Raw genomic sequence first — 15168 nt, 5'->3', positions numbered from 1 at the left:
GTATTTCAGTCCACGTGATGGTTACAAGGGCTGGTCAAATGTCGCAGACGTGAACACGGTGGTGGGTGTTGTCACACCAGCTGCCATCCAGGTGTGCTCAGGAGGATTTTCAGAAGCAGATCTGGAAGCACCACTGTGAACTCTCCAAGCCTCCTAGCAACACCCAAGCCTCCAGGGACAGACAGGTGGTGAATGTATGGGGAGTTTCTGGGCTGGGATTTGAACCTGGGTCTCCCACATGGATGGTGAGAATTCTGTCCCTGAGCCACCTCTGCCCTGAACAGTGCATTAAGAGGGGAGACTTCTTTTCTGCATAAAAATAGTACCTTAAGGTTGTGAAGAAGAAGAGGAGGAGGAAGAGGAGGAGGCCACCCCAGGTAAGCACGCAATGATTAGGCCTCAGAAGAAAGGCCTGGCGACCTGTGGCCAAAAGGTCCCAGCCTAGGAAACCCTGAGGAGCATTACCCTGAGGAGCAGAGTCCAAGGCCAGTGACTGAGTTCAGAGTGCCAGACTGGTCTCACTTCCTCAACTCCCTTCCCATCATCCACCCTGGCCAGCAGACTGCTTATCAGCTGGCGTGAGGCACTGATACTGCAGGTATCATGTGAGGGCCAGGCAAGAGATTAGTGTGCCCTTGTACCCTGTGTTAAACAGGATTCTCCAGAGAAGCAAGGACAGTGATGTAACAGATAGCCACAGAAGTTACTTATTGGGCTGCTAACTGCAAGATCAGCAATTCAAAACCACCAGTCGATCCAAGGGAGAAAGATGGAGCTTTCTACTCCTGTAAAGATTTACAGTCTTGAAACCCCAAAAGAGAACTTCTACCCTGCCCTATGAATTCGCAGGGAGTTCTTTATGAGATATAGATAGATAGATAGATGATAGATAGATAGGGAGGAGTCATATTGAGAAAATGGCTCACACTTTGTAGAAGTGGGTAATTCTGGTCCAATTTCAAGACCATGGGTCAGATGTCAAACAAGAGGTTTCTCCCGACTCGCATGGCTTTGACAGCAGATGTACACAGGATCAGCAGGAAGACCACAAGCTACAAAAGGCGAGGGAACCCAAGGGTAGTGGGCCAAGCTTGTGACTAGAGAAGCAAATGAATCCAAGGTCAGCAGCTCAGGTGACAGGTCAGATGGCAAGCCACCGACAGCTCCCAGGATCGGCAGACCGTCTAGCAGGCCGCTGGCTCAAGCAGGATCCGGACCAGCAGAAAGCAAGGAAGCAAGCTTTTCCACGAGGACTGCTTCTATAGGAAGGAAACCTCCTGCCCATTGCATCAGGCCTGGGACCTAAGTAAGAAGGTCGCCTTCCGCACCCCAGCGTCCTTACAACGGCTCGGTGGCTCACAGCAAACCCCACTGTGGAGTGGATTCTATAGCGGTAGGTCCCGTCATGGGAGTTTACTGGGCCTTCACTGCCAAGCCACTGGAATCCTGACCCAGCCAAGTTGACACAACGTCTGTCAACACCCCCCCCCATCAACTGCCTGCCTCCTCCTGTCTTCATCCTGGCCTTCGCTCCCTCAGCACTGCTGTCCGCGTCAGGGCCAGTGTGTTCTCTGCTCTGGGGCCATCCTGTTGATCAGCGCCCCTGGTCTCCACCTACCAGATGCCAGCAGCACCCAGTTGTGTCACTGCAACAGTTCTTAGACGTCACCCAAGGACTCTTTAGCAGGGCCCCTGCCTTAACTCCATTGTGAGTTGCTTCTGGAAGCCTGGGTGGCAATAAAGGAGCCCTGATGGCGTAGTGCATTTATGCATTGAGTCGCACCCACTGCAAGGTCGGTGGTTCAAACCCACCAGCTGCTCCTCAGGAGAATGATGAGGCTGCTTGCTCCCAAAGGATTTAAAGGTCTCCGAACCCCAAAGCGGCGGTTCTACTCTGCCCTATGGGGTCTCTGGGAGTCAGAATTGGCCCGAGAGCAGTGGGTGTCGTTTTCTGATTTGGTGGTGCTAATGAGCCCACCAATGACTGCACAGGAGAAAGGCGCTGTGGACTGTCCCAGTAAAAATGGCAGTGGGGAAACTCCACGGGGCAGTTCTAACCTGTCCTTTGGGGTCGTTCTGCGCAGTTGGAATCAGCTCCTTGACAGCACCGGGCAGCACTCGGGTTACATACACACATCTGGAGATGCAAGGAGATGGGGGATGGGGGTGGGCGGTGGGCGGCCCAAAGCTGGAGCCGTAGCAGAGGGGGCTGGGCGCCCACCCCACAATTTCCTGTCAGAAGAGCCAGGCCCTCGGCTCGGCCTCCCACCGTGACCCTGGCCTGAGGCCCAAGGGGTCAAATGTTTGGGTCCTGAGCTCATCCCTGGGCTGCGTCCCGCGGGACACGCCACAACCTTCCCAGAGGACACGCCCGCCCCAAGACCTTCAGAGATCCAGGCCCTCCCACCCTTACCCCCACCCGCCCGCCCGGCCCCAGGCGGAGGCAAGATCCGCCCAGCCCCCAGCCCTGCCTGAGCTGACCCCACTCGGCGGCGGCGGGCTCCTGCCTGCTTGGCTCGGAGCTCCTAATTTGGCCTTTCCAGAGTTTGCAACCCCAGAGAGAGCCACGGCATGCGACGGGATGGGATGGGACGGGACGGGACGCGGCGCCAGCCTTGTGCTCAGAGCCCAGGTCTTTGGGGTGGGATGGAGGGGAGGGGGGCAGGGAAAAAACCTTTGAAGCCCTGCCAGAGTACCCACCGAGGAGAAGCCGTCCTTCAAGGCCCGTCAGGCAGTAAACGAAGCCGGGTTTCCCTGGTCTGTTCCAGGAAGCCCTTGCTGCCCCCAAGGGCGCTTCAAAGGGAAGTTTGTCAAGGGGTCAAGTGAAGCTTTGGAAGGCTCTCTGGACAAAACATCAGCCCTGGGAAGGATTCGCAGAAGACCCGCCCGGAGCGGCCGTGGTAACCTTTGACTCATCTGCACCCACATCCCCAGGCCTTTGACTCACCTGCACCCACATCCCCGGGACCTGGCCTGCGCTCTCAGCATCAGGAGCCCCAATCCAAAGAGCCCTGGCAGCCCTGTGGTGAGGAGTTGGCTGCCAAGGGCAAAAAGTCGGTGGTTCAAACCCACCAGCCTCTCCTGGAGAGAGAGAAGGCGCTTTGCTTTTGTAAAACTGTACACCCTCAGAGACTTTATAAAGGCCAACAAGCTTTCTGCCTTTGAGTCGATGCCGACACTGTAGGACCAGCTAGAACTGCCTTTGGGGGGTTCCGAGACTGGAGCTCTCGGCCGGGGCAGGAAGTTCCCTCTCTCTCCCTGATGTGGACTCAGCTCAGAACGGACGCAAAAGCAGTGGGTGTGGGGTGGCACAACCTGAGAGTGAGCTCAGCTGCTAACCAAAAGGTCTGAAGTTCAAATCCACCGTGGGGTGCTTGGAAGCAAGGCCTGGCAATCAGCCAGAGCACAGTCGCGCTGGGACCCGCATGGCAGCAGGTGATTTCGTATTTGGTGTTAGGGGGTTGTCTTATGCTCTGAGTGCCCACAGGCAATTCACCCACCGCAGAAGGGCTTCCTTCTGATGAGCCCTGGTCGGACGGGCGGAGAGGGGCACTGGGGTCAGCTGGGGGGACTAGAGAAACAAATCCAGTGACACTCATAGAGGTATATGAACGAGCTTTATATCAAGAAGCAATCATCCAGCATGAAAACATGCCAGCCCAGGCCCATTCAAGTCCATAAAAGTCCGCTCAGTCCTTAAGTCCCTCTTCTGACTCATGCAGTCACACGCAACGATGCAGAATGCAGAAACAGCACCAGCCAGTGGGTGCCAAGTCCCGTGGATCCAATGGCGTTGGCTCTGGCAGCTCTCCGAAGGACCCCATGGCAGGAAGGGGAAGGCAAAGGGCGAGAGGAAGTTCCCAGGATCCTCCTGATGAGAAGGCTACACCCACCAGGAGGTACCATCGGGCTGGAACCTGATTGACAAGCCAAACTCCACCCCTACACTTTTAGATCTTCAAATGGACCCAGAAATTATGTAACTGCCACCGGCACAAACACGCCGCCCTCACTCAGGGGTCTCACCACCCCCACCCAAGGTGCTGGGACAGGGAGCTGGCCCCTCATCCACTCCCGGCTCTCTAACAGAGCCCCAGTTCTCGGCTCAAGATCTCAAGTTGCCAGAGTTTCCTATGCTTACACCCCCAGGCCAGGCCTCTCCCCCGATGGCCACCCAGAGAGCAATCGTGGAGGCTGTTGCAGGCATCCAAGGCTTCAGTCGGGCGCACGCACCTTCGACCTCAAAACCGCATCCCTGTTTTTCAAAACTCTAAAGAGATCTGTGCAGCAATGTACGTACGTCGAGACGTCTTTTGCTCTCTTGGCTGGTGCTTCCAAGGTATTTTAAGTCACCTCAGATGCATGTGAAAGTTGGACATTGACTAAGGAAGACGGAAGAAGAATCGAGGCATTTGAATTGTGGTGTGGGAGAAGAGTATTGAAATTATCATGGACTGCCAAAAGAACCAACAGATCTGTGTGTTAGTCTAGAGAGACTAGAGTGTCCAAAGACACTCATGTGTATAAGAGAGAGCGTTATTCAAAACAGCAATTGTAGATTAAGAAAACATCCCAGCCCTGTCCAGATCAAGTCCATAAGTCCGATATTAGTTCATATGTCCGTTACCAGTCTATAAATCCTCTTCAGACTCATGCAACACATGCAGCGACGCCAAATGAAGGAAGCTCACAGGCCAGTGGGTGGAAAGTCTTGTGGATCCAGTGGCGGTGGAAGCATCTCAGTGCTGGTGTGGGTCGCCATGTGGCTTCTCCAGCTCCAGGGCTCTGGCTCCATCAGCATAGCTCCATGTGGCTTGTCAGCAGGAAGATGAAGCAGAGAGAGTGACAGTCAGTCTGGCCTCCAGTGAGCCTCTAAATGAGGTCATCAAGCTGTGACCTGATTGACAAGCTAGATTCCACGTCTTTCCTCTTAATATCCTCAATTTGACCCCTGATCATGTCATTACCACAATCTGTATTGGAAGAAGTAAGGGCAGAGTGCTCCTTGGAGGCAAGGGTGTCAAGACGTCATCTTGCATACTTTGGACATGTTTGTGAGCAGAGACCAGTCCCAGGAGAAGGACATCATGCTTTGGTAACACAGAGGGGCAGCGACAGAGGAAGGCCCTCAATGAGATGGATGGACACCAGGCTGCAACAGCGGGCTCCGGCATAGGAATGATGGTGAGGATGGACCGGGACCGGGACCGGGCAGTGTTTCGTTCTATTGTTCACAGTGCCACTATGAGTCAAAACCGACCCAATGGCACCGAACCACAGCAGTGTCGGCTTCGGTCAGCCACGGTGGTGACATCGTAAACCCAGTGACCGAGGAGCATCCACAGAGCCAGGGGCTGCAGGTCATGATGAAGCTCTCCCTCCTTTGATGATGCAGGACAAAGTGACCTGCCATCAGTGACCGGGGATGCTGGGAGCAGGGGCTGGCTCAACTCTGTGCTAGCATGACCTTGACTGGGGTCTCTCTCTCGCTCCAGGGCTCCCATCTCCCTTGGGTCAAAGGCCAAGTCTTCCTAGAGATGTCCAAGACCTTGCTAAGCCCTGCCCCATCCTCTCTCCCTCTCCCCTCCTGCTCTTTCACTCTGCTCCAGCCACATGACCCTCTTTTCTGTCCCCCACCCCCCAACTCACCAAGTCCAGTCCTGCCCCAGGGCCTTTGCACAGGTTATGCCCTCTACCTGCACAAGCTCTTCCCACTCACTTCAGTCTGGTCCCTGTTCAAATGCCACCGCCTCCAAGAAGCCCTCCGTGACCTTTCTCTCTGAAATACCCCCCTTTCCTCTCTATTCTTAGCTTTTCTTCTTATGCACGGCACTGATCAGCACCTGACATGCCACACACGCACTCACATATCAGCTCTTTGCACCCTGGTGGCGTACTGGTTATGTGTTGGACCGCTCAGCACAAAATCAGCGGTTCAAAACCACCAGCCGCTCCTAGGGAGAAAGATGAAGGTTTCTACTCCCGTAAAGAAGGACAGTCTCAAATGTGTTGAGAATGATGATGGCAACATATGTTCAACTGTGCTTGACACAATGGATGCATGTATGGATTGTGATAAGAGCTGTAACAGCCCCCAATAAAATGATTTTTTTTAAAACAATAATTTTCCCTACATATAAAAGTTGGCAACTGAAATTGTTAGACATAAATTTAAATAGCTGCAAATAATATAATTTCTAGTGTATTTTAAGTGTTGATATTTCAAAATAAAAGTATTACATCTCTCTCTAAAAAAAGGGACAGTCTCAGAAACCCACAGGGACAGTTCTAGCCAATCCAACAGGGTTGCTAAGAGTCAGCCCCCCCTCGATGGCTGTGAGTCTCGGAGTTTGGGGTTTTGTACTCAGTGTGCAGTCTCTTCCCTGTGGAGGGGAAGTGACAGGAGCAGACACTGTCCTGTTCTGTGCCCTCCAGCAAGGTCCTGGTTGTCCTCGCTGGGTGCCATCACGTCCGTTTACCACGTGACACAGAAGACTGCCCCGCAGGCTTCTTGGCAGTCATCCTGGCAAGAGCCCATCACCAAGCCTACCCTACCACAGAGCCACTGGGGGCTCCAAGCACCCACCTTTCAGTTAGCGCCCAAGCACTAAACCAGCATTTCTTGAAGCTCAGGGTAGGTATCAATCAACCAATCAACTGATTTTTCAAATCAACCCAAAATTTGAAAACAACAAGTCAATTCATAGCAAAGTGTGGCTCTTAGTTGCAGTCTCGTTGATCGATGCCGACTCCTGGGGGCCCCTTGTGTGCAGAATACAGCATGCTCCATCGGGTTTCCAAAGCTGGGCACTTTCCGCAGCCAGGCCTTTCTTCCAAGGTGCCCCTAGGTGGGTTCAAAACCCAGCCACCTTTCGGTTAGAAGTGAGTGCTTCACAGGGGCAAATGAAGGAGGAGGAAGAGAGAGCAGAGCACATCCTGACCCACCAAGCCTTGAGGACGATATTCCCACTTGGAGCAGCCAATCCACAGAGAAGACCTCATGGCCAGCCCCACGATAAGACACGACATCCCTCACTGACCCATAGCCCTACAGGGGACAACACTGGAGACACAGTGTGGGAATTGCGCCCGATCCGATCCCACCACACCGAGGCAAATCACTAAGGGAGTGCAACAGAACAGCAAGGGGAACAGACCAACAAAGTCCCCAGGGAATACCAAAAATAGACTTTGGGGCCATAGCATGGCACCCCATCAGACTCGACCGGAAAACACTCCTAAAGGCCAACAAACAATCCTTGAACTAACTACAAGCTTTTCTGTCTTGTTGTTGTATTTTGTTTTGTTTATCATTGGCTTGCTGTTATTGTTGTTGTTTTGTTTGTCTTGTTGCTTGTGTTTTGCTCTGTCTTGTTTTTGTGCATGTTATTATCTCCACAGGTCTGTCTAAATAAGATAGGCTGGATGAATAATCTGGAGGAGAAAACAATGGGACTGACAGTTCTGGGGGGACATGGAAGAGGGGGAGGTGGGGAGAAAGGAAGTGGTGTTAACAAACCCAGGGACAAGGGAACAACAAGGGATCCAAATCGGTGATGAGGAGGGTATAGGGGGCCTGGTAGGGTATGACAAAGGGTAATGTAACCAAGAGGAATTACTGAAAACCAAATGAAGGCTGAACATGATAGTGGGACAAGAGGAAAGTCAAAGGAAATAGAGGAAAGAGCTGGGAGGCCAAGGGCATTTATAGAGGTCTAAATAAAGGCATGTAAATATATTTACATATGAGGATGTGGAAATAGATCTATGTGCATATATGTAAAAGTTTAGTATTAAGGTTGCAGATGGACATTGGGCCTCCACTCAAGTACTCTCTCAATGCACGAACACTTTGTTCTATTAAACTGGCATTCCATGATACTCACTTTCCAGACACAATCGCTGAAGACAAAGTGGGTGCATAAGCAAATGTGGTGAAGAAAGCTGATGGAGCCCACCTGGGGTCTTAAAGGCTTAAAGGTAAACAAGCAGTCATCTAGCTGAGAAGCAACAAAGCCCACATGGAAGAACACATCAGCCTGTCCGATCACGAGGTGTCGAAGGGATCAGGTATCAGGCATCATCAAAATAAAATATATCATTGTGAATGAGGTGGTGTGCAGATTGGAGACCCAAAGCCCATCTGTAGGCCATTGGACATCCCCTTAGGGAAGGGTCTCAGGGAGGAGATGAGCCAGTCAGGGTGCAGGGTAGCAATGATGAAACATACAACTTTCTTCTAGTTCCTAAATGCTTCCTCCCCCTCCCACTATCATGATCCCAATTCTGCCTTACAAATATGGCTAGACCAGAGGGTGTGCACTGGTAGGAACGGGAACTGGGAACACAGAGAATCCAGGGAGGATGATCCCTTCAGGATCAGTGGTGAGAGTGGCAATGCTGGGAGGGTTGAGGGAGGGTCGGGTGGAAAGGAAGAACCGATTACAAGGATCTACATATGACCTCCTCCCTGGGGGACAGACAACAGAAACGTGTGCGAAGGGAGATGTCGGACAGTGTTAGATATGACAAAATAATAATTTATAAATTATCAAGGGTCCATGAGGGAGAGGGGAGCGGGGAGGAAGGGGGGGAATTGAGGAGCTGATGCGAGGGGCTTAAGTGGAGAGCAAATGTTTTGAGAATGACGAGGGCAATGAATGTACAAATATGCTTCACACAACTGATGCACGTATGGATTGTGATAGGAGTTTATATGAGCCCCCAATAAAATGATTTAAAAGAAGAAGAAGAAGTTCAGTGCTTACCCTCGCTTGCAGGGAGCCTCTGGCTGAACTTCTTCCAAGACACATGTATTTGTTCTCTTGACAGTCTGTGGTTCTTTTCATGTCCTCCACGTTGCCCTTGGTACAGTAGAGGGGTCGTGAAAGAGAGGAAGCCCCTCAGCGAGACAGATCAGACACAGCGGCCACAACAGTGGGCCAAACACAATAACGAACATGAGGAAGGTGAAGGACCGGGCAGCGTTTCGTTCTGCTGTGCACGGGGGTCGCTCTGGATTGGAATCCACTCGATGGCACCTAACCACAACCCAGCAGCAACACATTATTCTACACTGTACTACCCAGGGACTCTGCCGTCAACAAACCCCTGTGGATCACACCCCAAAATGCGTGGTTGTTGGTGGGAGTGATTGACTCGTAACAGCTCTAGCCACAACAGCACAGCAACATCCTGCCTGTCCTGCATCATTCGCACAACTCAGCAATGGTTACTGACACCCATGGTTGCAGCCAGCGGGTCAGTCCAACTTGTCCTCTCTTTTACTGACCCTCTGTTTACCGAGCATGATGTCCTTCCCCAGCGACTGGTCTCTCCTGACAACTAAGTACGTGAGACAAGGTCTCGCCATCCTTGCCTCGGAGGAGCATTCTGGCTGTACTTCTTCCAAGACAGAGTTATTTCTTCTTCTGGCAGCCCATGTACTTTTAAGATATACCCTACTGTTCTACACAGTGCTGGGAAAAGCACAATATTTAGGCACTCTTGGCTGTTCACTGGAAGGTTGGAAGTTCTAGCCCACCAGCAAGCCACTCCACAAGAGACGAGGCCTGGCTACCTGCTTCCACAAAGATTCTGGAAAGCCATGCCACACCCACTGCCATCGAGCTCATTCTGCATCCTATGTAGGGTCTCAGAGGCTACAAATCTTTATGGGAGCAGACAGCCTCCACTCTCTGCCGAGCAGCAGCTGGTGGGTTTGAACCACTGACCTTGTGGTTAGCAGCCCAATGCCTAGCCCGCAACCTGGGGAAACCCAGGAGGCAGTTCACCTCTGAGCTGCAGAGTGGAGATTCACCGAGTGGCACACCCGGCATGCTGCAGGCACTCGGCACAGGCAGTGACCCAAGCTGCAGGCTCAACAATGGTGGTGAAGAAGGCGCAGGACCCGGCCGGCAAGGTTTCTGAGCAAGCCATGGGACTTCCCTCCGTTCACTATGATGTTGTTGCTGTCATCGTCGCTGTTGCTGCCACTGGATTTGACCCCATCTCAAACTCCCTGCTAGGGGTCAGCTCAGACTCATAACGACCCTGTAAGACAGGGTAGCGCTGCCTCTGTGGGTTCCCAATCTGGCAACTGTTTACAGGAGTAAAAAGCCACGTTTTCCTCCCATGGAGCGACTCGTGGTTTCAAACCGCTTAGACGTGGCCTCCTCTGGGAAGCCTTCTCAGACCGCACCCCAAACTAGAAAGAGGGGTTTTTGTCACTTTTACCTGAGCTTGAGGTTGTCTAGACCGTTAAGGGGGAGACATGAGCTGGAACTTGGGGGTTGGGGAGTCACCCCTGAATGCAGAGAGCCCGGGACCTGGGGACCCCCTACCACCGGCCTCCCAGCTCCTCCTGGGCATGGCAGCCACCTACAACAACCGTGGCAATTTTGGGGTGGGGGGTGGTCTGCATCTTTGACAGGTGTTCCTGTTTGTCAGAGCAACCCCAAGCAAACTGCCCGACCTCTCATCTCTCTGTTTGGGAAGTGGCGGTGACAGGTGCCTGCGGGGATCTTGGTGGTTCAGTGGTAGCATGCCTGCTTCTCCTGCGCAGTTCAGGGGCAACTGTCGCCCTTCTGTCCGTGAAGGTCTGCATGGCACGACGGGTTAGGCTCACCAGCCACCCTTCAGGAGCTCAATGAGGCTGGCTGTGGCCACAAGGTTCACAATCTGTGGTAACTCAAAACTCCCTACCACTGAGTCCATTCAAACACATAGGAGCCCCATGGGACTGGCTAAAATGTCCCCTAGGGATTTCTGGGAGTGTCACTTGTTTTAAAACTGTTTCATTAGCACTTCATCCACATGTCATATGTTACAAAACTTCAACCCTATCACAAAGAGCTGTACAAGGATCACTGCATTCAATCCTGGAACATATTCCTCCTCCTCCTCCTCCTCCTCCTCCTCCTCCTCCTCCTCCTCCTCCTCCTTCTCCTCCTCCTCCTCCTGGTTGTCATTGTTATTCATGTCATTATTTTGTTTCCCTAAAAGAATCTCCACAACAAAACGTTCTCCAGTTCCACAGCCTCTGCGTGTATAATCTGACATCACTGATGGCTCGTTTCGTGTCGTGCCACCGTGATTGATCCCCTTTTCCGAATTATCCCACCAACCACTGACACACGCAAGCCGCCCAAGTAACAACCCTTTCTCCTTCACTCGTGGTCACCTTTGGTCAAGTCTGGTGTATTTTAGTAATTTTCTTGATATAATATTCACATAAGAGTATAACTCTTTACGGGAGTAGAGAGCCTCTTCTTTCTCCCGAGGAGCAGCTGGTGGTTTCAAACTGCTGACCTTACCTTTAGCAGCCCAATGTGGAGCCTGCTCTACCATGAGGGCTCCGACATAGTCTTGGCTACTGTGTGTGGGTGTGTGTGTGTGTGTGTGTATTGTCACTGTGAGTCAGAACCAACCCAGTGGCAGTGTTTGTGGGTTTTTCTTTGCAGAATATAACACATACCAAAAAACAACAAGAACCCACTTCACAGAGTTGCCAGCCTATCTCTCTCATCATAACTGGGACAGTATCCCAGTAAGCACCTCCCCCCAACTCCTGCATGTGATTCTTTCTCCCTGTTTCCTCCCCCACCCTTTCTCCTTCCCTCCCTGTCCCTTCTCACACACACAAACACACCACATACACACGCCTCTTCACAGTCTTCCAACTCTTTGTATTTTTTCCCATCATTTTATTGGGGGCTCTTACAGCTCTTACAACAATCCCTATATCAATTGTATCGAACATACTTGTACGGATGTTGCCATCATCATTTTCTAAACATTTACTCTCTATTTGAGCTCTTGGTCTCGGCTCCTCTTTTTTCCCCTCCCTCCCCCCTTCCCATCCTCGTGACCCCTTGATAAAGTATACATTGTATAAATTATTGTCTTCATAGCTGAAGGATTCATCTGACCTGGATTCCATGTGTTGTGAGCTCTTATCTGTACTAGCGTACATGCTCCGGTGTAGCCAGAACTGAAAGGCGGGACTGGGGTCATGGTAGTGGGGGGTGAGGAAGCCTCAAGGAACCAGAGGAATAGTGTGTTTCATTGGTGCTACCCTGTGCCTTGGATGACGCATCCCTTCCTTATGACCCTTCTACAAGGGGATGTCCTGTTGTCTACAGATGGGTGTGTTAGACAGGGTCCTCTAGAGAAACAAAACCAGAACGCTAATGATTTTATATATATTTAGATAGAGAGATAGATACCATAAGAAATAAACAGTTAATTAATCTATAAAACAGTACAAATGGCTCAGTGCAACTCACTCCCGTGAGACAGTTGTGAGACACTGGCAGTCCTTCAAGTCTTGAGGGCCACTGGGTAGTCCTCTGTAGAGCAATTCAGGCTATCTGGGCACAGGCAGCAAACAGCAAGGCAGGTCACCAACAGTCAGCCAGATGACAGGGTCCGACAGTCCCCAACTCAAAAGATGTAAGTTCCAGTAGTGTGGTGAAGCAGGTCTTGAAGGACCCTCAAATGACAGTGACACAGTCCACGGGTTAGGTGTCCCACAGGTAGTGTAGCTTTCAAATTGAGGCACAGAACAAGCAAGGCAGCCACACACTGGTCTGATAATCAAAGAGCAAGAGACAAGAAAGGTGAGGCTCGCCGAGCCATTTGTCTCTCTGCCCTTCAATTAATCCCACATGTGTTCATTGGCCATGTTAGCACAATAAACGTATCACAATGGGTTTTGGGTCTCTGCTCCAACCCTTTCATTCTCAACAATATATATTTTTTGTTTGCTTGCTTTGGGTCTTCTGGTACCTGTTACCTGATTCTGTTGACACCTCGTGATCACACAGGCTGGTGTGCTTCCTCCATGTGGACTTTGTTGCTTCTCCGCTAGATGGTCGCTTGCTTAACTTCAAGCCTTTAAGACCCCAGATGCTACATCTTTAGATAGCTGGAAACCATCAGCTTTCTTCACCACATTTGCTTATGCACACGTTTGTCTTCAGTGATTGTGTCGGGATGATGAGCATCACAGAATGCCAGGCAGGTAAAACAAAGTGTTCTTGCATTGATGGAGGGCTTGAGCAGAGGCCCAAAGTCTGTCTGCTACCTTAATGTGAACCAGGTGTTCAGAATTTAAGCTCAGATATCATTCCCTCCTTTGGGTTTGGATCTTATTATTTACAATCCTTGGATCACAAAAGCTGGTGTGCTTTTTCCATATAAACTTAGTTGATGCCTCACTGAGATGGCTGCTTGCTTTAAGACAAGCCTTTAAGACTCAAGACACTACTCTTTCTGATAGCTGGCCACCATCTAGTTTCTTCACCACACTTTGCTCTAGCACCCATATCACCAGTGAGCTCTCCATGTGGGCGAGTATCATGTAGAGCCATGCCATGGCTTGGGGCTAGAATTAAGTGTGACCCCCTAATACATTCATATATCGATAATTGATGTGTGAATACATATGTGTGTATGTACATATATAGTTCAGTTTAGAGACATCATTGACATTTTGTGATAAAGAACATTATAAATAATCCCCCTGGGGCATCTGGTAATTCTATAAATAGTGTCATTAATTTGGTCAATAGTATAGAATTCAAAACACTGGGTTATGTTTTGTTGTGTGTATTTTCACTTAAAATTCTTCTGCTCTAAAGTTTAAGAACAACAACAAGCCTTAATGGATGAGATGGAACCAGCCATGGGGCCATCACAGGGAAGAGTGTTCTAAGCACCAGGAACAGCAAATGCAAAGACCCAGAGGCAGAAGGATGATCTCTGTTGGGGGTGGGCTGTGTTGCCCTGGGAGCAGCTCCTACACATCATATTGTTATTGTGTGCCTGCCACCCGATTCATGGTGACCCCACATGTGCCGAGCAGACCTTCTCCATATGGGTCTCAAAGCGACAACCTTTCAGAAGCAGATCACCAGGCTGCCTTATGAGATGCCTCCACGTGAGTTCAAATCCCCAACCTGTCATTGGCACATAATAGTAATTACCCTAATAAATACTGCATAGGTGGATGAAAAACCCAACAATGGCCTTCGGGCACAGCTTGCTCCGTGCTCAAATCATAGCCCAGGGACACGTAACCTCCTCCACCTGGTGGAGGGTCTCAGTCAGGGAGTCCGGGTTGACTACAGAAACAAGTCTAGAGAGGCTCGTATGTGTATAATAAAAAGCTTTATATAAAATGGCAATTGTATATTAAGAAAACATCCCAGCCCAGTCCAGATCAAGTCCATAAGTCTGATATTAGCCCACATGTCTGATACTAGTCTGCAAATTACTCTTCAGATTCATGCGACATATGCAATGACTCCAAATGCAGGAAGCTCACAGGCCAGTGGGTGGAAAGTCTTGTGGATCCAGTGGCGGTGGAAGCATCTCAGTGCTGGTGTGGGTCTCCACGTGGCTCCTCCTACTCTATGGCTCTGGCTCCATCAGCATAGCTCCCTGTGGCTTGTCAATAGGAATGTCTCGCAGGGAGACAAGCGGATACTGTATCTGGCCTCCAGTGAACTATTTATCTCCACACAACCAACTGAGGTCATAAAGCCTTATTGACAGGCTAAACTCCACCCCTTTGCAAGTTGACAGGAGATTATATAACTGCCACACTCCCTGTGGTATAAACTGGGGGCTCAGCTTCCAAGCCTACTCAAGGTCCCTGAACCTGTTCCTCAGGAGTCCCTGAAGAAGATCTGCCACCCATGCACCAACCAATCACTGACATCTGGGGGAGGGATGTGAGAGTGGCTTAGGGCTGAGTCATGCCCCATCCAAAGCAAACCCAGAGAGGAAGGGAGACTCCCCCTTCCCCCACCCAGGGAAGTCTAGAGCTGTGACCAGAGCCATCTCAGTGACTTCTGATTCCTGGCACCCCCATAGAGGCAGGGCAGAACTGCTCGATAGGGTTTTCAAGGCTGTGACCCTTTGGAAATAGATTGCCAGGCCTTTCTTCCTAGGTGCCTCTGGGTAGATTCCAACCACCACCATCACCCCTTTCAGCTAGTAATTAAGTACATAACCATTTACACGACCCAGCAACTGGAAAAGGGGGAAGGAAGCAGGGAAGGAAGCAGGGAAGGCAAAGAACATTCATCCATCTAGAGATAAGCAAACACGGTATGCCTTGGTCCATTGTACAGATGTGGTAGCTGAGGCCAACAGGCAACA

This window comes from Tenrec ecaudatus, chromosome 1 (genome assembly GCF_050624435.1).
Source record: "Tenrec ecaudatus isolate mTenEca1 chromosome 1, mTenEca1.hap1, whole genome shotgun sequence".
Taxonomy (NCBI): Eukaryota; Metazoa; Chordata; class Mammalia; order Afrosoricida; family Tenrecidae; genus Tenrec; species Tenrec ecaudatus.
This window is presented reverse-complemented; position numbering follows the sequence as displayed.